This window comes from Panthera uncia (genome assembly GCF_023721935.1).
Source record: "Panthera uncia isolate 11264 chromosome C1 unlocalized genomic scaffold, Puncia_PCG_1.0 HiC_scaffold_3, whole genome shotgun sequence".
Classification (NCBI taxonomy): Eukaryota; Metazoa; Chordata; class Mammalia; order Carnivora; family Felidae; genus Panthera; species Panthera uncia.
Window position 1 is genome coordinate 58,593,296 of NW_026057584.1, and position 26,350 is coordinate 58,619,645.

Below are 26,350 nucleotides of genomic sequence, written 5' to 3' on the forward strand. Positions count from 1 at the left end.
ATTCCCCATCTCTTCCCTGTAGGCATCTGCGTGTGAGACCAGATCCCTCTGCTCTAGGCCAACCGACAGCTGCTCAAGGTGAATGGCCAGCACCGGTCTTCGCTTCATTGTTTGTGTGCGTCTCCTCCTGCCATTGGAACTCCTTAAGGGCTGAAGTTTTTACTTGCTTCCTGTGCTTGTGTGCCGACCGTGCTGTGCTAGGCCTGGCACACAGGCCCTCAATAAAAGTTGGGTTAATGAATCTATGAGGTTTTAATTCTTTGCAAGCAGTTGGCTACAGATGAAGAAGGGGAAATTGCAATGATTTGCCTGAGGTCCCAAAGCTTAGAAATCCCGGGTATGAGATTAGTCCAATCGGCCTGTGATGAAGATGTGAATAAAGAACAGGCTTGGTGTTCGGGTGCATTTCTTGACAGATCCATCAGGCCTCACGTGCAGATTCCTGGGAATCTCTTTTGAGTCACAATGTGCATTCAAAGGCTCTGAGGGATTGTGTAGTAAAACACACAACTTGTTTTATTTGGTTCAGCTGAATGATTTCCTAGTCTCCATCTACTTTTTCACTATTTTTACACTCCGTCTTTGATTCATAACATCCCCTCTTCTCAGAGGTACTAAATGGCAAGCAATTTTTTTTTTTTTTAATGAAGGTAAAATACAAGTATCCTGGTTAAGACGATTTTGCAAGAATTTTGTGACAGTCCCACAGCTCCCTGGGATCTTCTTCAAAGTATGGCTAAAACCATGTTGGGAAATGTGGCTTTCACTGTGGTGTTCTTAGAAGTCAAGGTTAAGCTATCTTGTTTCTTTTTCTCCTTGGACTGGGCCGTAAATCTCTGAAGATACAATACCTTAAATTTGTATGGCAATTTATAGTTTACATTGTCACATGCATCAATCTGCTTTTCCTTACAATAACATTGAGGGTAGGGCTTATTATTATTCCATTTCATAGGCAAATGGTCTCAAAGAGCTTCCCTGACTTGTTCAAGGCCTAAAACTAGCTAGAGGTAATGCCAAGATAAGCCAATCTTTTTATTCTCCGTCTGACCATCTTTTTGTAGTTCCATCCGACTCTCTTCCTCGAGCACATCCTTTTGCTTTTTGGTCAAGTCAGAACGTTGGCTCTAAATTCCTAAGATTTGGGGTTGTGATCCCCTCACCTAAACCTAAAATACTGGCTCCTCTGTTCTCAGTGAAGTCTTGAGGGCCACCAAGGAAAGGCGCTAAAGATGCTAAAGAAGGTTCTAGCACCTTGAAGGCCTGGAGGGCGCACGCAGGGAAGTCAAGGGGGCTCCCCTTGAAGAGGCCCAGGACGCAGGATCCCCTTGAAGAGGCCCAGGACGCAGGAGACGCAGGTCTGGCCCCGGACTTTTGCTCTTTCACCCCAAATCTTGCCCACTCTCCACCGCGCCTCAGGGCCACAACCCCTTCTGCGTCCGAACATTTCCTCTCAGGAGCTGCAACCTTGCCTTACTTCCCCCGGCGCTAAGGAAGGAGCCACCGTGTGAAAAGCTTAATTTGCTGAAAGAGCCTCGTGGAAACCCTCTTGCGCGCCTTTAACCTGCTGCGCGGGTGTCGCAGGCTCAGCGCCGGGTGTTTGCTGAGTCTGGGTCCAGAAGTGCTGGGACGCAGGCGGGCTGGCGGCCGGGGCCTCAACTTCCATAGCTTCCAGCAACCGGGGGAGGGAAGGGGTCCGTTCCTCGGCGGGGTAGGGGGGGGGCCCTCCCGGCCGAGCGCGGGGGAGGAGGAAGGGGCAGCGCTCGGGTGAGAGAGGGGAAGGAGAACCGAGTAGGGAGAGGGTGTCAGGGGACGGGGTGGGCGCGGAGAGGGGGGAGGGCGGAGCGGGAGGGGCGGCGGGGGAGGCAGGGGCTCTGGGGGCGGCGCGCCCGCGGGCGGGGCGCGGCAGCGGGTGGCTGTGACCGGCCCGCGCCGGCCGTGCCGGGGCCAAGGCGCCTGAAGCCGGGCGCTGGGAAGGAGTACGGGGGTGGGGGGGGAAGGGGGGGGAGGGGGTGGCTGGCGAGCCGTTCCTGACGTCGGAGGGGGCGTAGAGTTCTCTTTCCCGCGCTGGTCGCCGCCGCCTGGACGCCCGCCGGGCTGGGCCCGAGCGTCCGGGTGGGGAGGGGGGGTGGGGCGTTGGCCGCCAGGGGCTCAGCGGAAGTCGGGGCAGAGACCTGGAAGGAGGGGCGGCTGGTGGAGGGCCCGCCGGGGCCCATTCAGATTTGCTCTTGCGGCTCAGTTAAGCGTGGATTTAAGAGTGGAGCGCAGGCACTCTGTGCTCTCGGGGGAAGGCGGCGGCCAAGAGTGCATCGCGCTGCGGGTGCTCAGATCTGAAGGGCGGGAGCTCGGTGGTCGGGGTTCCAGTGCGACTCCTGCGGGAGTCCTCAACCAAGCCGGGGCTCCCGGTGCTGAACCAGAGGTCTTCATTTCTGTGGGCCCCACGTTGGAAAGTTGAAGTCGTGAGGGCTCTCTCTTCCAGGCAGAAGGTGTGTGTGAATGCGAGCGTGTGCCGAGGTACGTGAGCAGCAGTGAGTGTCCGTGGAGAATGAGGATCTTTATTCCAAGAACCCCAGCTCGCCAGACCTTTAGGGAGGGGTGGGGTGAAGGGTTAGGGCTACCTGAAGGTGAGGCAGCTTGTCCGACTTCAGGATGGCAGGAAATCCCCAGGGAAGTCCCGTCTTCCAATATGACCGGAGGGCTGAGCATCTTAATGGCAGACCACGGCCTCTAGCCTCCATTCCGGTCCTGCCCGAGGAAGAGATCACCTAATGACAAATACTCCATTTGTTTACCTCTTCTCCTCTGCTCCCTACCATAGACTGCAAGCTCATACTTTGCTTTCGGCTAACACTTGATTGGATGTTTCCCCCTCTTCTTGGACTCTCCAGTCTCTCTTAAGCCTTTGGGACATCGCATAGAAGGCAGTGTTAAGAGCCCAACTTTGGAGACAGACTGAGATATTAGCTCTATGATCTGAGGCAAATTACGTGCCTCCTCGCACTGCAGTGTCCACTGCTGTAAAAGGGAGAGAATAGTAGTACTCACCTCCCAAAGTTCACCGGAGGATTAAATGAAATGATTCATGTAGAATGTATCTAGTCTTATTTGTGGAAGCCAGGAGCACCCACTTACTCTTAAGCTACCTTTGGTATCCCCCCTTCTGTACCTCTTTACTTTGCCACCTAATTAAACAGGGGGTCGCTTGACATGTTTTCTTTGTGTACAGAAGGTTTGTTTCTTCAATCTGCTTTTTAATTTCTTTAAACATAGTCACTTTTATTTCTGTCTGTACTCAGTGTCATCAGTTTGATACATTGCACAGAGCTTGTGTTCAATAAACATTTTTTGATTGATGAATAGAATCTCACTGATATTATGTTCTAGAGAGAGGTCTTTCTAGAAAGTTTGAAGTTATGGGAAAGGAAAACTCTTCATGGGGCAGGGTAAATAGAAGAAAACTTGATAGGTGAATTTATCTTGTTAGATTAGGGCCGTAAAAATGTATCATGTATAGTAATCTCAGCTATATAAAGAAGACTGCAAAAAAGACAATTGGAAGCAAATGCATCAAATGTTAGAGTTGATACCATGGTGAAGTAGGATTATGAGAGAGAGAGAGTATGTGTATGTGTGTGTGTGTGTGTGTGTGTGTGTGTGTGTTTTCTCTTGCTTTATACTTTTTAGACCTTTGCAACTTTTCTACAGTCAGTATGTATTACACCATTACTCAGGAAAATTACTTTAATTATGTAATTTAAGTAATAAAAGTGATATTTTGGACATTTACAGGTGGAGGGACATACCTGAGAGTAAAACAATGGTTTTCCTCCATTTTTTTTCCCAGACCAGATCAGTCTTTACGGATTTGTGCGAGAAAATCAACTTACCAGTTTGAGAGGTGGAAACATTTTCTTTTTCAGTGACCAGAATACTTGTCTTGACTATTTAGGAGGACTTCCTTTGAAGTGTCAAGATCCCAAACAGGGAGCCAAAATTATAGAAAGGTTCATATTAAATCCAGAGTCAAGGCAAAGTGAATAGAATGGTTGTAACAGCCTACTGAACTTTGACCTTGCCAGTGATTTTCTTTTTGAGCTTAAAAATGTAACAGTGCCATCCTGCTTGTATTACTGTAACCCTTTTTCCTTTAAAGTTTATTTATTTTTGAGAAAGAGAGCGCGCGCGCGCGCACACACACACACACACACACACACACAAGCACATGGGGGAGGGGCACAGGGACAGAGGGAGAGAGAATCTCAAGCAGGTTCCGTGAGGAGTCCAACTTGGGTCAGATCTCCTTACACTGGGATCATGACCTGAACCCGAATCAAGAGTCAGATGCTTAACCAACTGAGCCACCCAGGTGCCCTTATAACCTTTTTTTTTTTTTTAATGCCAGATTTACAATTTACTTCAAACTAAGGTGCCTTCCATTTTTATTGAAAATTAGGGCCACACCTTGACTTCTATGTGCACAGTCATTCATTTAACAAAATTTACTGAGTACCTACCAAGTGCCAGGCGCCAGGCTGATGCTGAGAATACCAGGCAACACCTGGTTCTTATCTTCCAGGAGCTTGGCATCTAGATAATGGACATGCATATTTATAAACGATGATGTATAGGGAATTATTACGGAGGCTCTGGTAGGTCCCTGAATAGACAAACTTACAGCAGCAAGTGGCACATGAAGGAGTAACCAGTTCTCGTGGGGCAAGAGGACAACGAGAAGGAGGAGGCAGGAAAGCATCATAGAAAACTAGTTATCTGGGCTGATTATGAGTCTTTAGCTTATAAGTGGTTAGTCCTTCCTGATGTGAGACAATGATTTTTTTCTGTACTTTGCTCTGATCATGTTGTTTTATACTCTAGCCATCTGATTACATTCTCCGATACATTAATGGTATGCTTTGTCATTCCTTCCTTTGTTGATAGGTGCAGTGAGTTTATAACATTCAAATTCTATTCCATCATATTCTACGGACTGGCCAAAATTTAAAAATATGTAAGTCCTTTTTTCATGTATGATTTAGACTTCTAAGACAACTTAAACCTTAAACTTTTTATTTGTACTTAAAACATATACTTGTACCTTCATTTCCCAGTTTTTAGGTGTGGGGCTCACTGTGTGGGTTTCCTGATTGGAAATGCTCCTTGTTTTTCTTGCATAAGCCCCACTCTTGATACCTTGGGTTTAGGATTGCCAACCTTTGTTTTTCTATAGCGGGAGAGAGAGTTTAAAGACACTTGTAAACAATATTAGTGTGGAGTTGTTTTAGGCTTTATAATTTCTTTCCTCATTTTTTAGTTTTCCAGCTTGCAACTAATTTGACATCAGTTTTTGTTATTTATTTTTTAGTGACCTGCCTTTATAGTCTTTTCAAAGTGTTCAACTTCATTTTTACATTATTTTTCATGTCTGGCTTTAAAATTTACTTGTTCTGGGTTTTCTTTTTTTTGCACTCATGTTTCACTTTTGATGCCATAAATATAAACACATTTTAGAATAAATAACTGATTTTAAGCATACAATATAACTGTTCTGTACTGTTTCATTTTAAAAATGCCAGTCATGACTCAGTGAATTTATGTCAACCCAGTAAATTGATATGAAGACTTACACTTTGAAAAATACTGTGATAAAGAGTAGCCTGCTAACATTCAGTGCACCTGGCATCATTGGGGGTTAAAGAGAGTTAGAGAGCAAAGGTAATCCAGTAAGTTGGTTAAGTAATGTTCCATTAAGAGAGCTTCTCCTGTATTCAGATTTTGTTGTATTAAATTTCTGGGTCAGCCACTAGGGTTTGCAAATTTCATTGCATTCAAGTTTTGGCTCCTCTGTTTTGAGTTTTAAAGCTGGAGTAGATCTAAAACTCTCAAACTTAGAGTTGGTGCTAATGGCCCACAGGGTTCATGTAATATATTTAGCCAACCATAACTGAACTATTTGATGATATCCTTTTCCATGGATAGAACAAGGAGATTAATTGATAAAATGGCTAAGCTAATATAAGAAAGCATTTTTTCAAGTTTATGATAATGTCTGAGGCCTCTAAGAACCTCCACTTACGCCTTAGCCTTGCGTTCTCTCCAGGGAGAGAAAGATATTTGATGGAATCAGAAAAGGATATGCAAGCAAGAATATTTGTTTAAGTTGAAATCAAGACCTTTCTTCTCCTCCATGAAGGCTCCAAGTTACAAAAGATACTGGGGGCTATCCTGTCACAGAGCATAGGAAAGATAGGTGGATATTTTCCTGGGTTGATAGCTCTAGCTACCTTGTTGTGCAAACTAGCTTTCAGAAGTTAACTCCTTTTCAAAATGCCTGTTGTTCAAGAAAGATGGGGCCAGTGATAGAATGGACTAACTGTGGTAAAATATCTGGGAATCTCCCCCTGTGCCTTAGGTACCTCAATTCCGTTTTTAATGAGGGCATGCTGTATAACATACTTCATATCTGCGGATGTCAGGCCCGGAACCTTAGAAGTAGGTTGGGTGTGGAGATTGCCAAGAAACAGGACTGGTGGAGGATGTTCACTAGGCACATCTCCTGACATTATTAGCTGTTTTTTGAACCTTCCAAAATGGATAGAGTTAGAGAGATTGCAGTTATAGAGAGGATACATTAATGTCAGAGAGAGAAGTCAACCAGTTCTGCAAACTGGGCCTAATGACTGCTCGTCACTATTGTGTAGTTCCCCAAATTCACATTGTCAATATAACCAGAGTGACCAGGCTCTCAGGGACCGAGTCATGCTAGCCAGACTCACTGAAGACTCTTGAAAGAACGGAACATCAGTTCACAATGGAGATACTCATCTCTAGTGACCAAGAGAGGATCCTCTTGGATATATGTTCTCCACGATCCTCTGCTAAATCCTGGGTACCTGGGGAACCACCCTAGTAACCAGAAAGTTGTTTAGGGATCTTAAAATCACAAAGAGAAAGGGATGGTGTTATGGATTGAATTGTGTCCCCAACAAATTCATATGTTGAAGTCCTAACTCCCAGTACCTTGGAATGTGACTTTATTAGGAAATAGAGTCATTGCAGAAATAATTAGTTAAGATTAAGAGTAGAATGGCACCTAATCCAATATGATTAGCATCCTTATAAAAAGGATGGGATCAAATTAGGTATTATCTACTTAAATTTTTTTAGTGCTTATTTTTTGAGAGAGAGAGAAAGAGTGTGCATGGAGGAGGGGAAGAGAGAGACAGAGAGAGAGAGAGAGAGAGAGAGAGAGAGAGAGACAGAATACCAAGCAGGCTCCAGGCTCTAAGCTGCCAGCACAGAGCCCAACATGGGGCTCGAACCCACACACCATGAGATCATGACCCGAACCAAAGTCAGACGCCCAGCTCACTGAGCCAGCCAGGTGCCCCAGCATTATCAACTTAAAATAGACTGTTATAGATATAAGTTGTCACAGATAAACCTAATGTAATCACACAGTAAAAACTGTAGTAAATACACAAAAGATAAACAGAAAGGAATGTAAGCATACCACTAGAGAAAGTCATCACACCGCAAAGGAAGAGAGCAGCAGAGGAAGAAAGAAACAGAGAGTAACTGTAAAAACAGCCAGAAAACAATTAATAAACTGGCAACCAACACATACCTATCAATAATTATTTTAAATATAGATGGACTAAATTCTCCAATCAAAAGACAGAGTGGCTGAATGGATAAAAAAAACCAAGACCCCTCTGTGTTCTATCTGCAGGAGACTCACTTTCGATGTAAGGACACACCCTTACATCTGAAAGTGAAGGGACGGAAGAAGATATTCCGTGCAAATGGAAACCAAAGGAAAGCTGGAATAGCTAGACTTCTGTCAGACAAGATAGACTTTCGGACAGAAGACTGTAAGAGACAAGGCAAGTTGTCACATGATAAAGGGGTCAACCCGACAAGAAGATACAACATTTGTGAATACATACCCAATAGAGAAACATTCAAATATATAAAGCAAATATTAATAGATCTAAAGGAAAAATAGCAATACAAGACTAGTAGAGGACATTAATACCCAACTTACATCAATGGATAGATAATCCAGACAGAAAATCAATAAGGAAACATTGGCCTTAAATGATGTGTTAGACCAGAGAGACTTAATAGATATATACAAATATTCCATCCAAAAGCAGCAGAATATACATTCTTCTCAAGTACACATGGAACATTTTCCAAGATAGACCATATGCCACAAAACAAGTATTAATACATTAAAGAAGATTAAATCATATCGAACAACTATTCTGACCACAGTGGTATGAAACTAGAAATTAATTACATGAAGAAAACTGGAAAATTCACAAATGTGGAAATTAAACAACATGCTATTGTATAACGAGTGGTTCAACAAAGAAAGAAAAGAGAAATAAAATAATACTTTGAAACAAATGAAAATGGAAATGTAACATGCTAAAATTTATAGGATGTGGCAAAAGCAGTTTTTTTTCCTTTCTTTCAAAGTTTTTATTGAAATTCCAGTTAGTTAATGTACAGTGTAACATTAGTTTCAGGTATGAATTTAGTGATTCATCACTTACATATGATACCCAGTGCTCACCACAAGTGTCCTCCTTAATACCCATAACCTATCTAACCCTTCCCCCCTGCCCACTCCCCTTCAGTTACCATCAGTTTGTTCTCTATTGTTAAGAGCAAAAGCAGTTCTAAGAAGGAAGTTTATAGTGATAAATTCCTACCTCAAGAAACAAGAAAAACCTCAAATAAACAACCTAACTCTACACCTCAAGAAACTAGAAAAAGAACGAATGGAGCCCAAAGTTAGTAGAAGGGTAAACAAAGACTAGAACAGAAATAAATGAAATGCAAACTAAAAAGATAATAGAAAAGATTAATGAAATTAAGAGCTGTTCTTTGAAAGGATAAACAAAATTGACAACTGTTTAGCTAGACTCCCCAAGAAAAAAAGAGGACTCAAAATCAGAAATGAAAGAGATGTTACAGCTGATACCATAGAAATACAAATTATTAATAGAGACTGCTATAAATAATTTACACTAACAAATTGGACAAACTAGAAAAAATGGATAACTTCCTAGAATACACAACCTACCAAGACTGAATCACGATGAAATAGAAAATCTGAATAGACTAATTTCTAATAAGGAGATTGAATCAGTAATCAAAAACTTCCCAACAAACAAAGTCCAGGACCAGATGACTTTACTAGTGAATTCTATCACACATTCAAAGAAGAATTAATACAAATCCTTCTCAAACTTTTCTCAAAAATAGAAGAGCAGGGAACTCTTTTTAAAATTAAAAAAAATATTTGTTTTTGAGAGAGAGAGAGAGAGAGGGAGAGTACGAGTGGGGAAGGGGCAGAGACAGGGAGACACAGAATCTGAAGCAGGCTCCAGGCTCTGAGATATCAGCACAGAGCCTGATGTGGGCCTCGAACCACAAACTGTGAGATCATGACCTGAGCCAAAGTTGAACACTTAACCGACTGAGCCACCCAGGTGGCTTTTTTTTTTTTTTTTTTTTTTAGGGACTCTTTTAAATGAATTTTACAAGGTCAGCATTATCCTGTTACCAAAAGCAGGCAAGGATGCCACAAGAAAATTACTGGCCAATATCCCTGATGAGTATAGATGCAAAAATCTTCAATAAAAAACAAACCAAATTCAACAATACATTAAAAGGATCATATACCATGATTGAGTGGGCTCTTTCTAGGAATGCAAAGATGGTGTGATGTCTACAAGTCAATCAATGAGATACACCACATTAACAAAATGAAGGATAAAAATATGATTAGGTCAGTAGATAGAATAAGCATTTGACAAAATTTATCATCCATTTATGACAAAAACTCTCACCAAGTGGGTGTAGAGGGAACATACCTCAACATAATAAAGGCCATATATGACGAGTCCACAGCTAAGATCATACTCAATGGTGAAAAGCTGAAAGCTTTTCCTCTAAGATCAGGAATAAGACATGGATGTCCACCCTTGCACTTTTATTCAACATGTTATTGAAAGTCCTAGCCAGAGCAATTAGGTAAGAAAAAGAAACAAAAGTCATCTACATCAGAAAGAAAGAAGTAAAACTCATTATTTGCAGGTGACATAATAATGTATACAGGAAGATCCTATAGAATACATCAAAAAGCTGTTAGAATAAACAAACTCAATAAAATTGCAGGATACAAAACTTATACTAAAAAAATATGTTTCATTTTTTGGGGCACTTGGGTGGCTCAGTCAGTTAAGCATCTGACTTCAGCTTAGGTCACGATCTCACAGTCTGTGGGTTGAGCCCTGCATGGGGCTCTGTGCTGACAGCTCAGAGCCTGGAGGCTGCTTCAGAGTCTGGGTCTCACCCTCTCTTTTTCCCTCCCCCTCACACTCTGTCTCTCAAAAATGAATAAACATAAAATTTTTTTTAAATTATGTTTCATTTTTATATACTAAAAGTGAGCTATCAGAAAGAGAAATTAAGAAAATAATCTCACATCAAAAAGAATAAAATACCTAGGAAAAAATTTAACCAAGGATGTGAAAGACTTATATATTAAAAACTCTAGGACATTAATGAAAGAAATTGAAGAAGACACAAATAAATGGAAAAATAGTCCATGCTCATGGATTGGAAGAATTAATATTGTTAAAATGTCTATACAATCCAAAGCAATCTACAGTTTCTTTTTTTTTAAATTTTTTTTTAATGTTTTATTTATTTTTGAGACAGAGAGAGACAGAGCATGAACGGGGGAGGGTCAGAGAGAGAGGGAGACACAGAATCTGAAGCAGGTTCCAGGCTCTGAGCTGTCAGCACAGAGCCTGACGCAGGGCTCGAACTCACGGACTGTGAGATCATGACCTGAGCCGAAGTCGGACGCTTAACTGACAGCCACCCAGGTGCCCCGCAATCTACAGTTTCAATGAAAGCTCTATCAAATGGCATTTTTCACAGAAATAGAACAATCCTAAAAAAAAAAAAAAAAAAAAAATAGAAATCCTAAACTTTGTATGGAACCATAAAAAACCTGGAATAGTCAATCTTTTGAAAGAAGAACAGAGCTGGAGGTGTCACACTCCCTTATTTCAAACTATTACAAAGCTTTAGTAATTAAAACAATACGGTATTGGCACTAAAAACAAACATAGATCAATAGAACAGAATAGAGAGCCCAGAAATAAACCCACACATATATGGTCCATTATTTTTTTAAGTTTATGTATGTATGTATGTATGTATGTATTTTTTTTGGGGGGGGGAGGGGCAGAGAGAGACAGGAGCACAATTCAGGGCTCAAACCCATGAACCGTGAGATCATGACCTGAGCCAGAACCAAGAGTTGAATGCTTAACCAACTGAACCACTCAGGTGCCTCTATACGGTCAATAATAACAAAGGAGCCAAGAATATATGATGGGAAAAGTACAGTCTTTTCAGTAAATAGTGTTAGGAAACCTGGGACAGCCACATGCAAAAGAATGAAACTAAACCACTATCTTATAACATGCACAAAAATTAAAATGGATTAAAGGAGTGCCTGGGTGGCTCAGTCAGTTAAATGTCAGACTTTGGCTCAGGTCATGATCTCACGGCTTATGGGTTTGAGCCCCGTGTCGGGCTCTGTGCTGACAGCTCAGAGCCTGGAACCTGCTTTGGATCCTCTGTTCCCTTCTCTCTCTCTGTCCCTCCCCTGTTCATGCTTTCTCTCTCTTTCTCTTTCTCAAAAATAAATAAACATTAAAAAAAAAAAACTGCTAGAAGGAAACATAGGTGGTAAGATCCTTGACATAAGTCTTGGTGATATGTTTTGAATCTGACACCAAAAGCAAAAGCAGCAAAAGCAAAAATAAATAAGTGGGATGACATCAAACTAAAAAGCACAGCAAAGGAAACAATCAACAAAATCAAAATGCAACCTACTGAATGGGACAAAATATTTGCAAATCATATATCTAATAAGAACCTAATATCCAAAATATATAAAGAACTCAAACAACTCAATAGCAAAAAAATAAACAATCCAATTAAAAAATGGACAGGGAATCTAAATAGACATTTTTCCAAAGAAGATATAGAGATGGCCAATAGGTTCGTGGAAAGGTGCTCTACATTACTAATTATTGGGTAAATGCAAATGAAAATCATAATGAGATATCACCATCACACCTGTCAGAATGACTATTCTCCAAAAGAGAAGAAATAACAAATGTTGGTGAGGATGTGGAGAAAAGGGAACCCTTGTGCACTGTTGATGGGAATGTAAATTGGTGCAGCTGCTATGGAAACACTATGGAGGATCCTCAAAAAATTCAAAATAAAACTACCATGTGATCCAGCAATTCCATTTCTGGATATTTATTTGAAGAAAATGAAAGCATTAATTCAAAAATATATGCACCCCCATGTTCATTGCTGCATTATTTACAACAGCCAAGACATGGAAGCAGTCTAAGTGTCCATTAATAGATGAATGGATAAAGAAATCGGGGGACACACACACACACAAATACACAAATGGAATGTTACTCAGCCATAAAAAAGATTGAAATCTTGCTATTTGTGACAACACGAAAGGACTTTGAGAGCATTGTGTTAAATGAAAGAAGCCAGAGAAAGACAAGTATCATATGATCTCTCTTATATGTGAAATCTAGAAAAAAACATATAATTAAACTCATAGATACAAAGAACAGATTGGTGGTTGCCAGAGGCAGGGAGTGGTAGGGCTAAGAGAAATGGGTGAACTTTTTGTTTGTTTGTTTAAATAAGTTGGATAAAAACAATGATAATTTTATTGTTGAACAAAAAATAGCACTTCACTAAAAACTGTCCTTCAGATTCAGAGATTGATTAAATATGATTATTAAAATGTCAAAAGCAAAATCTAGTCCTATAAACTGGCATGAAATTTAACAAAATGTTAATCTAATTCTATTTAAGTGACAAAAATACCATTGTTTTTTGAATATTGATTATTTGTATGGAAAAATCAAGAAACAAAGATTTATGCAAACAAAAGGAAATAATTATCTAAAGAGAACTCCAACTCCCAAAGTTCATTAACAGTTTCGACTTCGAAGTATTCTTCTGTGGGTGCCTGGATGGCTCAGTTGGTTAAGGATCTGCCCTTGATTTTGAGTCAGGTCATGATCTCATGGTTCATGAGATCAAGCCCTATTTCGGTCTCTGCAGTGACAGTGCAGAGCCTACTTGGAATTCTCTCTCCCCCTCTCTCTCAAAATAAACAACCAAAAAAATATTCTTGGGGCACCTGGGTGGCTCAGTCGGTTAAGCATGCCACTTCAACTCAGGTCATGATCTCATGGTTTGTGAGTTTGAGCCCCCGCCTCGGGCTGTCAGCACAGAGACCCTTTTGGATTCTCTAGCTCTCTCTCTGCCTCTCTCCTGCTCATTCTCTTTCTCTCTCTCTCTCTCTCTCAAAAATAAATAAACATTAAAAAATACTGTTTATTATATCTCAGTTGTCTTTGTCATACTTGTTATGTCTCACAGTACACCTGTGCTGCTCCTGCCAAGTATGGATACACACTCCCCAAACTATTCTCAGTTTTAATGAACAGAAGAATCACCTGGAGCTGCTGATTTAAAAAGATGAAGATGAAGATGAGGGTGAAGACGAAGACAAAGAAGAAGATGGAGAAGAAGGAGAAACGAGAAAGAAAGAAATAACAAAAGAAGATGGAGATTTTTATAATCCCTGTCCCTTGAAATTTTGATTTGTAAGTTTGTGGTTGGACCCAAGAACCATCATTTTACATAAGCACCATAGGTGTTGTTAACCCCACCGATTGTCTGTTGATTCCTATCATTTTCTTTCTTAGAACATAATCAAAATTCCAATCAGAATTCTCTGGAGACATCCAGCGTAGTCCAACTTTGGTAGGTCCTGCTCCTAACTTTATGGTCTTAGGCATTTTCCCATAAGAGTTCAGAAGTAGGGGCGCTCGGGTGGCTCAGTCGGTTGAGCATCTGACTTCGGCTCAGGTCATGATCTCGTGGTTCATGAGTTCGAGCCCTGCATCAGGCCCTGTACTGACAGCTTGGAGCCTGGAGCCTGCTTCGAATTCTGTGTCTCCCTCTCTCTCTCTGCCCCTCCCCCCCTCACGTTCTGTCTCTCTCTTTCTCTCTCTCTCAAAAAATAAACATTGGAAAAAAAAAAAAAGAGTTCAGAAGTAGGTGAGGTGTCAGAGCCGGGCTGATGCATTCATTCATTCAGCAAACCTTTTTGAGCACCTGTATCAGGGAAACGAATAGACATAAATCTCTTACGTTCTTGCTGGGAGGAGTCAATAAATCAATGAGTACACTAGGTGAGCAGTACTAGAGAAAAAAGTAAGCAGGGTAGGGAGATTGTGAGTGCAGAGGGTCTTGCAGACATTGTGGTTCTCAATGGGCTGACCTGGTTAGGTCTCACCGACAAAGTGACTTGGAAGTGAGCCGTGTGGCTCTTCAGAAGATGAGTGTCCTGGGCAAAGAGGACAGCCAGTATAATGTCCCTGATCAGAAGCTGAGCACACCTGGTGTGAGAAAGGGAGGGGGTGTGGCAGGGGCTGAGGTCCCAAAAGGGTGCCGGGGGCCAGATCAGGCACTTAACAGGGCATTGCAAACTCGCTGGCTCATTCGCAAGTGCGATGGGGAGCCATTGGAAGATTCTGAGCAGTGACATGATCTGAATTACATTTTTAAAGTATCACACAGGCTGCTTTAGGGGGAATAGGAGCAGAAGCAGGGAGACCAGTTAGGAGGTGACTCCAGTAATCCAGGTGAAATATGGCAATAGGGTGGTGACAGGTGGTTGGATGCCATATATATTTTGAAGGTAGAATCCATCGTTTTCTGATTGATTCGATGTGAATGTTGGAGAAGAGAGATCTCAAGGACTCTAATCAGGGTGAAATCTTGGAATTGTTGCTTGGTATGCTGAATAAAAGCATCCCCAAAGGAGGAAGCGCATGGTCTACGTGTTGCTGGCAGCCATCCATCCTGTGTTCACGAGGAGAGCCAGCCTGAGGTTGGAGCCAATGCTGTGTTTGGCAGGGCAGAGTGGCAGGAAGAAATTGTCCTGATGGCAGTGCTGAGCCACTGAGTCTACACCCGAAGTCGGATCGACCTCTGCACTGCCAGTTACGAGAACAAATGAGTCCCCTTGGTGACTTTGTTATTTGCATCCAAAACATGAATACTGCTACTCTGACCTAGACTCAGAGACGTCTTTCAGATGCATGATTTGCCTAAAGAAACTTTTCATAGTCCTACCTGAGTTAGCCTGCAGACCTCAGGTATGACTTTCTCCAAATGTTCTTTCTCATGCCTCTTTCATCTCACTGGTCTTTGGCACATCATAATCTCCTTAAGATAAGAGTACTGAGTCAGGAGCAGGGCCAGACAGACCTGGCACGGCGGAAAGTCTGGAATTATTAGCCCAATATCCCTATTAATAGTAGTGGAGGTAGCTTCACCTGCATTTTACAAAGTTGAGAGTAGAGATCAAAAGGTCTTCTATTTCAGATCTAAGATTAGTTTTTCTGATGGCCATTCACAATCTATGTGTCACATACAAGAGAGTAGAGCTTTTCAGGAGGAGGTCATTTAACTGGTTGCTTCACTGACTGGCAGTGTATTGGTACAGATACCACAGATCTGATCTTTAGCTCTACAGATGCAATAACTATTGGGTCCCTTCATTCAGGGTGATTAAGCTGGGAGGGATCAATTCATCATAGCCAAACTTACAAGAGACTGATAGATAAACCAGCCTGTCATGTTATTGATAGTTAAGAAATGTTTCTCAGACTTGAAAACGTGTGGACCCTTGAATATATCCCCATTTGAGAACTATTGCTTTCACACTTACATTATGAGACTTTAGATGGTCACTTGACCAAAATAGTCATCAATGCAAATCCAGTCTGGGCATTGATATTACAGAGCATTACTCTGTAAAAAGATGGTGATCCAGGTGATGCTTGTGTTAAAATGTTTATGCGATCTTTCAAATGAAAACACAACTTTTAAAAGTTATTCTAAAGAATTCGTGGACCTCTGAGAATTTGATTAAAGTCTCCAATATGGAAAACAATGCAATAGGAGAAAGGCTTTGTTTGAAAATTGGAGCTGGTTATATACACAGGATGCTCTAAAGCAAGTCTACTCAGGAAACTGGATTGTAGATGTAAAGGCAGATTCTGGGGTGTAGAATAAGAACAGAAGGAGCTGGCTGTTCGCAGGGAGCACAGCCTTTAGACCAGGGGAGCTGGTTTTCCTCTCTGTACTTGCTGTGCAAATACTTCTGTTTAAGACTACCAGTCAGGGAGAACAGAGTTCCATCGTTCTTGCATCATGGTAGAGAAGCACTGACAACTTCTTATTTACTAACTTCCTTTTTCCTAGACCTCATCTTGAATCCGTGAACCCTCCCTGCCAGTGCATCATTTCTAGGTAAATAGGAAGCATGTTCTCTTCCTGACAAGGAAGGAGCTGGGGCCAGATTGGTGGAACTCCAAAGCCCATGCTCTTTCCAATTAGCAAGTTGCTGGTTTCCATCATCGAACTAAAATAATGAGGGACCCGTATATTCGATAGGAGATGGTAAAAGCAACTTTGAAAAAAATCTCTTCCAATTTAGTCTAGAGCAAACTCTGAGAGTCGATCATTCTTCTTAAATGACTTCACACAGTGTTCTCTGCCTACTCCTATTTTAGATCTACTTTTAACAAACCCTCCCCTCTCCCACCTCCAGCCCCAACTGAGGAACGAGGGAGCACTCACGGCCCATTGTCACATACTCCCACTTCTGGCTTTGGAACCAGGCTGGAGTAGAGCCAGACTCAGTGCTGGGCTGCCTCCAAGCAGGCTGGAGAATGCATCCTGTTCCCAGGCAGTGATTCCAAGGGCAGCGTTCAATCGCCAGTTCTTCCCTGGCCCATCAGAGCCTGGCAAGGGCATGTAATCCCTTGGTCCATTTAGCCAATGCCTGCCTGTTCTCTAGTAGAGTCAGAAATTGGGGGAGGGGTGCCTGACCAGTTTAGAAATGAGAGGGCTCCCAGGGAGCATGCCCTGAAGCCCAGGAAGCAGTGCTCTGGAGTATTCATTCAGTCGTTGCTAACCCCTTCCTTTCCTATGGCCACACTCCTTGGTGCTGATGCCTGTAAACGTGCCACCAGTGACGGCCAGCCAGCTAGACTACATCTGTAGTCTACCATTTCTTACTTTTGTGTGCACTTCTTCCCAAAGCCTGGAATACTGTCCCTTTTAGCTCCTCCTCCCCAAATCCTCCCCACCCTTTAAGAGCCATGGCTGAAATGAGCCTCCCAGAAGGCCTTCTGTGATGCATAACCACAAACGATGCCTCCTTTTGTCAACAGCCATACCCATCTTCCTGGACCTATCTTAAAACAATTTTCTGGTTTCTGTTGTAACTATTGACAGACATTTCTTGTCTCTTCCATCGAGAAACAAGGTAGGACGTGAGGGTGTGTCTGACTGCTTTTCTTTTTCCCACAAGGAAAAACATATTGTAGGTGCTTAATATTTGTTGAATGAATAATAAATTGGAAGCATTGTACACGTGGTGCACAGATTATGGAAGACTGGATCCTTTACACCTTTCTCTTTAGAAACTGCCCCTAGGGGTCCCTCTGATCTCCCCACACACCTGCAGCTAACAGGGCCTATTGAGGGGGGAGGGGAGCCTCCAGGTCCCTGATTCAGCATTAAGCCAATATCCTTTCTGAATGGTCAAGTGCTTAGACCATAGCAGTGGTTAAATATTTTGTACATCAGCCCTGCTTTTAAGACAGGTGGCACTCAACCAAATGACGTAGAAGAAACACGGGTTCAAATGCATGTTTTGGCAGTCAGACATTCTGGTTGAGTGCAGGGCACAGGTGAGGTGCGTTGAGGCAGATACTAGAAGGTGGGGAAGTTGGGTGTTGCCAGAAGCTGGAAGGCAGGGAATGATATCACCTTTCATTAATTATCTGTGTAACCTTGGGCAAAAGAGCACCTGAGTGCTAGTTCTGGTGACTGGATCTTGAGCAAGTCACTTCATCTTGTCACAGTTAATTCATCTACACAATAGCAGGATGGTTGGGGTGATAGTGAGATACAGGGGTGCTTGGTGCTTGTAGAAAGTCACGAGTGCAGCCTCAGGGATGGATATAGGTCAAAGAGACAGTGGTTATTTACATGTTGAGCCTTCCTGTGGAAGAAAGCATCTATTTTGTTCCTGTGCTTTAATAGGATATATTTTGTGGTTCTAGACCAACCCATGAAATGGAGCATCTGGCAAAAGATGGGAAAGATAAACCGGTGTATTCAACATCAACCTGCTAATTTGCCCAAGAGGCTCCTGTGTTTTTGTTCAAAGCAGGACGCGTCCCTTGTCAAGTCAAATCACAATTAAACCATGCTTCTTTTTTCTTGGTAAAAGCAATTCTTCTTGTCCTTGAAGTTCTTTGTCATTTCTCCTCTGAAGGGGCTCACATCGCGTAGCCCTATGTGACATTGCCATGTGAGTGTGGAGTAGGTTATGTAAATGTCTGGCATGGTTTAGTTTATTATCACTGCTTTTAGTACTTGGTAAACAAAAGAAGAGTCATTTGTTGGTTATGTTTTTTCTGTGCAAACAGAATTGCTTAATAGAAGAGAAGGAAATAGAGCAACTGTTGCTAAATGACACAAAAGCAGAAGTTGATTGAGTTCCTTTCACATGAGTATTCAAGTATTTCAGCCATGATACTCTGGCAGCTTAGAATTGAGGAAGGCCTGAACCGGGTTGAGCAGAGTCAGAAGTTGAAGATATATGAGCTACCAGAGAAATGCAGGCAGGACGTAGAAATGTGGAGGTGATATTGGGGGTGAAATCTCGGAGCAGAACCACTTAGTATGAAAACCACTCAGAAACCGAGTTATAATCATGTAAAAGAAACACACGCTGCATACTTTCTAATTTCTCAGAACACGTTGTGTTTCAGGGACTTTGTTGAAACTGGCTCTGTGCAAGACCAAACCCCTGCCTGGCTGAGCAGTAAGATAACTTTCTAGATCTGGGAGCCATTTGGAATCCAAAAGGCTTGAAAACACACGTATTACGATAGCTTAGAATCTGGAACGGAGATTATGGTTTTAACAATACGCACTTAAACGTGAATTGTTATCATTGGTTAGACAGATATCAAATTTATCCAACACAGAATTCCTGGCCTCTTTTCTTCCCCCATAAAAGCCATAAATATGGCTTTTTTCCAAGCGAGAAATAAAGGCTGCAGGGTGAGTGGTAAAGCAGCTGATTGTTTCTCTGGTAAAGGGAATTTTCATAACTCATTCACCTGCCACTGCATTAATGCAAAGATTTGCTGTTGGCTATTAATTATCCCCTTTAAACATTTGGTATCTGTTTCTAATCTTGATAAAAGAGCAGTTCTTATTGTGGTTTTCAGAGAAAGTATGGTACCTGACAGAAAGGCACTGACAGGGCCAGAGTTTTAACGGGGCAACTTTGTTACCCAGAAAGGGTTTTGGAGTGCTATTTTAGCACATTCTACCTCAGAAAATTAAGTTTTATCCGGTCGCATTTGTTAAAATGCAAGTATATTGAATATGTGTCTGGTTAGTTTCGCAACAAGAAGGCTAGTCCCCAATTCCGCTTATACCAGATGTTGATGCCTCATTTTTACCTTACGTTTGATGCTTTAAGAAAGGTTTTAAGTATAATAAGTAAGGAACAACACAGACGATTATCTTCTTCAGGTCTCTGATCAATGTCGCCATCTCAATGAAGCCTACCTTGACCACCTTATTTAAAATTGTGACACTGGCCCCAATCCTCACACTCTTCCTTTGCTCCATAGCACTCCACACTTTCCAACTTACTAGTTACGTTTATTGTTTGTTACCTGTCTTCTTTGACTAGATGGTAACCTTCATGAGGGCAGGACTGCCTGTGTTGTTCACTGATATATTTCTAGTGCCATAAACAGAGCCTGGTACATAGTGGGTACATAGTAAGTATGTTGAATGATTAAATGAACATCTATGTGCCTGCAGTTTCAAATCCTCTTCTGTTCACAGGATACTACCAACATCGAAGAACCCTAAGGCTCATTTCTTAAGGCAAAACCCCCTGTGAATGTATGTGATTAAAGCACAGTCAGAGAACTGATGTTGGGCACAAATGTTTGGAGCCCCAGTAGCTCTTTGAGCATTGCTAGAAGCATGTGAGTGCCGGCTCTGTATGGGACATAAGGAGAAAGCTCTCTCAGTTGCTAGGAAGTCAAGGCCACATGTATTTGCGAGGCACTCATTTCTGTGTACTCCGTGCTGAACCCACTGCGAGGTTCCCCCTAAAGGAGAAGGTCCTGCCTTTGTTCTCAACATGTTTGCCAAATAGTAATGGTTACCTGTGGTTCATGACCCTTAATAGCAAGAGGATCCACCTAAATTTGACAAAAGAACTGCTCTAATTATTTGAGGGCTTAAAAAAAAGATCTCAGGCCAATGAAGATCATTAAACATACTTGGAACCACTTGCTCAGACAGGTAGTAGCTAATTCCTTTGACCTGATGACCGCAGATTTTTAAAAGTAATTATTTGTGTAGTGAGGCTGAGCTGCTTATTTTCATCGTATCTCCATATCCTAGCTTGCTTGTCATGAAAACAACATGCACGCCTCCTTACTGTCCTCTGCTTGCCCTAAATAATGCAGTCATGATGGCATGCCCAACTCTCTTGTCTGTTTAAGACACAAACCTGAAAAAAAAAGACAAGCCTGCGCTCCACTCGTACCTAGGTCACCAATCAGAGCCCCCAGTCCTCCCTAGTGTGTTTCTCACTGGGGCTCCACCTCCGGCCACTCCCACACACCAGACCCAGACTCACCTTCTCAATCAAGGCTTCCACCTTATCACGCCCCTTCTTAGGAATTACCTTAACCGCGCACAGAACTAAATGCAGACTCATGACTCTAGAATTTTAAGCCTTCCTCAAATAGCTCCACCTGGCTTGGTTGACCTCCGCTCCTACTCCTTGCTACAGTGAGACCTGCTCCAGTCTGGTCTCCTTGCGCTTCTTTCCCCTTCCACTTTCTCATTATCCCTTTCCCCACATCTGCTCTCCATTCTTAGACTGATCTCCCTACCTTTGCTCGTACTGTTTCTCATTTTCTCATCTATTCATTCATTAAATACACATTGAGTTTCTACCATGTAGTAGGCAGTGTGGTGAGCCCTGGGGATACAAACTCAGCAATTTGGATTACACCCTCTTCTCTTCTCCCTCAACCCAAGCCACACGCTGCACTCAAGAGCCGATTCAAGCCTCAGCATCCCAAAGGTTTCCTCACTGACTCCTCTGGACAATGAAGCCAGCCGAGTGTAATGGTTAAGAGCAGAGGCTCGGCAATCAGATAAATCTGGGTTGGAATTTTTGCTCTGCAGCAAACACCTATGACATATTAGGCAAGTTACATAACCTTTCTAAGCCTTGTTAGTACCTCGTCTGTCAAATGGGGATCATAGTGGGTTCGTTGTGAGAGTGAAGAGGGGGAACAGTCGGTGGCAGTGTTGCTGTTATTATCTTTTTCTTCTCTCGAGCTTGAGCAGGTAAGTGGTGCCTGGTTACTTAAGAATGAGTGAATATTGCTTGCAGAGCTTTTGTGTGTCTTATGGAACTCCTTCCTCGCTCAGCAGCCTGTAACAAGTGTGTGTGAATGTATGGACAGTAAGAGGACAATGCTTGGTTGCCTCGTTGTCTCTTCTGCTGGCTCCCCAGTTCCTCGGGGACATTGGCTTCTGGCTGTCCTTTCTATAGAACCTCCCCCATCATGACGGACTCTTTTTTTGTGCACTGAAAGCCATCAAGATAGAGATGGAGGTATCTCATTTGATCTGAGGCTAATGGGAGAAGGAAACTTTTACAAACTGGAGGGTGCCTGAGTTTTCCAGCTAGCGTTAAGCGGCCATAACAAAGTATAACCCATGGCTTCAATTTGGTCTGTCAAAGGCGGAATTAAAAGTAAATTTGGAGTTTCACAACATAGTTCTCTCTATTACGGGTGCCGCTGTGCATTGTAATCGTCTGTGTGAGGCTCATTGGGATGGGCAGAGATTCAATCACTGCTAATGGCTTAAGGAAATGGGGTGGTGAGAATTAGGGTCATCCATCCCAATTGGGGCAAGAAAGAGAAGCAGGAAATGTGTTTTTCAATCTTGACATCTTGCCAGCTGGAGCTAGAAGGAAATGTTTTTCTGAACTCATTGAACAGCCTACTCACAAATCATAGAGATAGCTGCATTCAATGAGAATAGATATAATTTTTATGTGGTCTAGCTAAAGACTTGCACCACCCACTCGGAGTTGTACAGAGCACTCCTTAGGGACCCTTGAAACTATACCACATCAAGAGGTAGAAGCCCACTTTAGCAAGTGCCGGAACTGGTTTTATGCAATGAGGCTATTTACAGATCTCCCAGTAACAGTAACTTATTATAAGAAAAATACCATATGCATATTTAACTATCAATAGATAGCTAAGACTTCATCTACTTAGTATAATACTTAGGCGTGGTATCTGGTTTTGCATATCTACTGATGTTAAATAGCCTTAAAGAGAATGAATATTCAGGAGCACTGGGGGGCTCAATGGGTTGAACAGCTGACTGTTGACTTTGGCTCAGGTCATGACCCCGGGGTTGTGGGATTGAGCCCCACACCGAGCCCGACATAGAGCCCCCAGCCCATGCTGAGTGTTGAGCCTGCTTGGGATTCTCCTCCTCTCTCCCTCCTCCCCTCTTCCCCCCACTTCCTCTCTCTAAAATTAAAAAAAAAAATTAAAAATTAAAAAAAGAAAGGAATGAATATTCTGAACAGCTTACAAACCAACTTTATAGTTTTTGAAAAAAAATTTTTTACATGATCTCATCTGGTTCTTATGACAACCCTTGGGGCAAGGGCAGGGTAGATAATTGTCATCATTTTACAGGCGAAGAAAGAGGCTAAACGCTCAAGGTCACAAAGCCTCTAAGTAGAAGAGCTGGGATAAGAATCCTAGTGGCCATTATTATTTTTATTATCATCATGATGATTATTATATTGACTCCCTGACATACCTAACTGATTTTTCTGCTCTTCTGTCCTGTATTCAGAGACTTCTGGGATGCATGTGCCCCTGAGCTGCTTCTGTCTACCCTGGGCTGGGGAGTATGGGGTCCCTGACTGGGTCCTTGATTTTCACAGGGCAAGTAGGAGCTGGAAGCCTGGCTTGGCCCTCCTGGTCTGCTTTCTAGTTTTGCCTGGGGCCTGGCCTGAGTGGGATGGTTAGAACTGGAGCCCTTTCGTGTTTTTCTGGTTTCTAAAAATGAAACAAGGCAAGAAACCCCTGCAGCAGGGCACATCAGTTCCAAGGCAGGGCGTTCCCTGCCAGTCAGTCCCCTCCTGTAGGAGGGTCTGCCTTTAGGCATTCCTTGTCCCCAGTCTTGGAATGTGATCACTCTGACAAGTTTTAAAGGTATATCATATTCAGTATCCAGATCTAACTATTGGATTCGAATGCAAATAAATACAGTAGGTTACATGGTTTCGTTTCATTAACAAAACAAAACAAAGCAAAGCAAAAAAACTTTCTTAAAGTGGGGAGCTGCACATGTTTGCGAATTTATGCTAAAGCTTTAGGAAGGGATGGGCCCTAGCCCCAGACGGGCTAGGATGTCAGGCGGGATGACGTGGCTCTGGGAAGGAGCAACGGTGACCGGCACAGGCTGACATTTGCTGGTTTGGTGGTGGGGTATGGTTTGGCAGGAGCCAGGACTCTGGCAGTTCATTATCTGAAAGAGAGATCATTCATTCACTCTCTTTCAGTCTTTTCGCTTGAATTTGCTTTGAGGGTGGGGGTGGGGTGGGGAAAGAAACACACGCCAAATTCCAAGTAATGGAGCTTCATTATATTGGAAGCGCCAAGGTGGTGTGAATGGGGGAAGGTTTTAATTTGGCCAAGAAAATGTAAAACCCTTGCTCCCTGGTAGCTGGACCTCATCCATATTGCACATCTGCATTAATCCTGCTGCCCGTGCTTTTCACGGTTGTTTCTGAGGGCAAGACCCCGAGTTCTGGATGCTCACAATCAGAACCATGCTAGGGGAAACCCAGAAACATTTAGGAACTCTACCCAGCGCATGCAAAATAGTCACACCCTCCCGTTCATTCCACTTGACACACTGCCTGGATCCAGTGGATTCCAAAGGTTGCAGGAGAAGGCATGACTTTGAAGGTCTCTTTAACAGGCTGTAAGAATATGCTTTCCCACATAAACTCTGAGACATCTGGGGAGAGAGAGAGAGATTGGAAGAAAGACCTTCTCTGTATAGACTAAGCCAAGAGTGCAACAGCAGCTGTAAATGTGCCAGAGGAAGGCGGGCGGAGAGCCAAGAAGCTCTGAGCAAAAGCTAAGTACAGGGTAGGCCCTTGCCCAGCAGAGTCATTGGCCTAGAAGAGCTGGATGGTGCCCACCAGTTGCCTTAGCAACTGGGACGAGGGAGGGTTAGAACCCCCTGGAGTTCGTTAGAACTCTGGGCTTTGAGGGAGGGACTCCTTATCCTTTCCTAACTGCTTGGTGAGCAGCTGGAGGGTCTGAAGAGACCATGGTGGTCTGGGGCTTTAGGAACCACTTTCTCCCTGGTCAGTGGAGTCCCCGGCCTTTGTATGACCAGGAATAGACTGTGTCAAGGCAGCAGCTATGTGTCCATCTCTCTGGCTATAATCTGCATGTAAAATCACACTTGTTATTGTATCCTAACACTTACAGGATAGATGTGACTTAATTTTTAAGTTGTCCTTTTGCTGGCTGGGATGTGTTCTTATCCTGAGTCTGTGCATCACAGTTTGTGAGTCTCCGGTGTCCCCCACAACTTAGTTTTTCCCCTCTCCCAGGCAGGCAAGAAAGCATCATGATGCTTCAAGTGCCTTATCTGCCAAGTTCTAAGAGGATCGGGCCCCAGGGAGAGGAGGGGCCTCATGTACACCAGCTGTGTGCCCCTACATGTAGGGGGCCGGGAGGACCACCAGGACCAGCCTCCTCCATGCCTTGGTGCCACCTTTCTCTTCAACCCTCTTCTTTTCTAAAACTAAACTGCATTCCCTAGACCACCATACTCCATTTCCTGGCTCCCAGAAATGTTTGGTGTGAGAGCAGGCAGAGGAATCTCCTGGGGTGTATTTGGAAGGAAGGGAGTAAGCTCGGGGTTGGATAACTTCCACAAGCGGAATCTAAATCGGTGGTTCTTAATCCTGCTGCACAATAGAATCATCTGGGAGCTGTTAAAAAATTGCAACGCCCAGGCCCAGGCCAGAGATTCAGTTCAACAGGCCTGGACAAAGGTTTTTGTTTTGTTTTGTTATGTTTGGTTTGGGTTTTTTGTTGTTGTTGTTTTTGTTTTTGACAAAGGTATTTTTGGGAACAATTCCCAGGCGCTTATGAGACGCGAGTAGGGCTGAGAACCACTGATGTAAAGGTCCTTGTGTGCTACATAACAAGTCCAAACCTTATTTGTCTGCAGGAAACCCCCCAGCTTGGGCCAGTCAGGCAGCTTGCTTGGTGGTAGAGACCTCTTTCTTCTTCTCTTAATCTACTAGATACGCCCGCTGCATAGTTCTAAACTTGAGGGAGGTGGCCCTTGGTAAGAAGAACCCAGTTCTGTGGCACCATTAGAATAAGGAAGCTTTTGGAAAGTCAGCAGAGGAGAAATACAACCTCAGAGCACTGGGGATGGGGGTGGGGTGGGGAGAGGGAGTGGTGGGTTGTTTTTTCTCTTTGCATCTAAAATAGAACCCACAGGAGGGTGGGCGGCAGACAAGAGCAGGGAAGAAACAGAAGTGAAACAGCAGACTGAGTTGTGAACGAAAATAAGAGAATCCAGGAGACAGCACCCCCCCCAGCCCCGCCCCTCACACCTGTTCTTTGAGAATCTCAGAAGGTGGGGCTTTTGACTCAAACAATAAAAATTTTAAGTGGCCTTCCTTGGAAATCTGTCCCAAATCTCTGAATAGCTATGGCTCTGGCAGCTGCTTTGGGACAGTTATTTCAGTGTCCCAGAGGAAAGATATTTTGGGGTTTAGTCCTTGCCAGAAATAAGAAGCCAAGGGAAAAGGAGAAACATTACAGAATTTCCAAAAATATTTTGATAGCAATGCAAAACTTTGTGGAGGCTTAAGGAAAAATTAGAGTACACTCTTATTTTAAAAATGCCTAGTGGACTGGCTTTGTATTTGGCTAGATTATTTCTGTTAGCCCATATTGTCATCTGCAGAAGGGCCTCTGGAAGTTCAATT

At 42.9% G+C, this 26,350-nt stretch overlaps 2 long non-coding RNA genes across 3 annotated transcripts in view; both read left to right on the plus strand.

The window, feature by feature from the left end:
• The window catches only part of LOC125911837 (uncharacterized), a 35,194-nt gene extending 34,968 nt beyond the window's left edge, over window positions 1-226 (plus strand). Inside the window, exon 5 of the long non-coding RNA XR_007454478.1 lies at window positions 23-226. This is a non-coding gene — a long non-coding RNA (uncharacterized LOC125911837). The remainder of the gene's footprint in view (window positions 1-22) is intronic.
• Window positions 227-2,138: 1,912 nt separating this feature from the next.
• LOC125911832 (uncharacterized) lies at window positions 2,139-20,695 on the plus strand. Of its 2 annotated transcripts, none has more exons than XR_007454473.1 (3): window positions 2,139-2,514; window positions 4,939-5,008; window positions 13,522-20,695. It is a non-coding gene; the product is annotated as an uncharacterized LOC125911832 (long non-coding RNA). The 2 variants fall into 2 exon arrangements; XR_007454472.1 differs by having other exon boundaries at window positions 2,145-2,486.
• The last annotated feature ends 5,655 nt before the right edge of the window (window positions 20,696-26,350 follow it).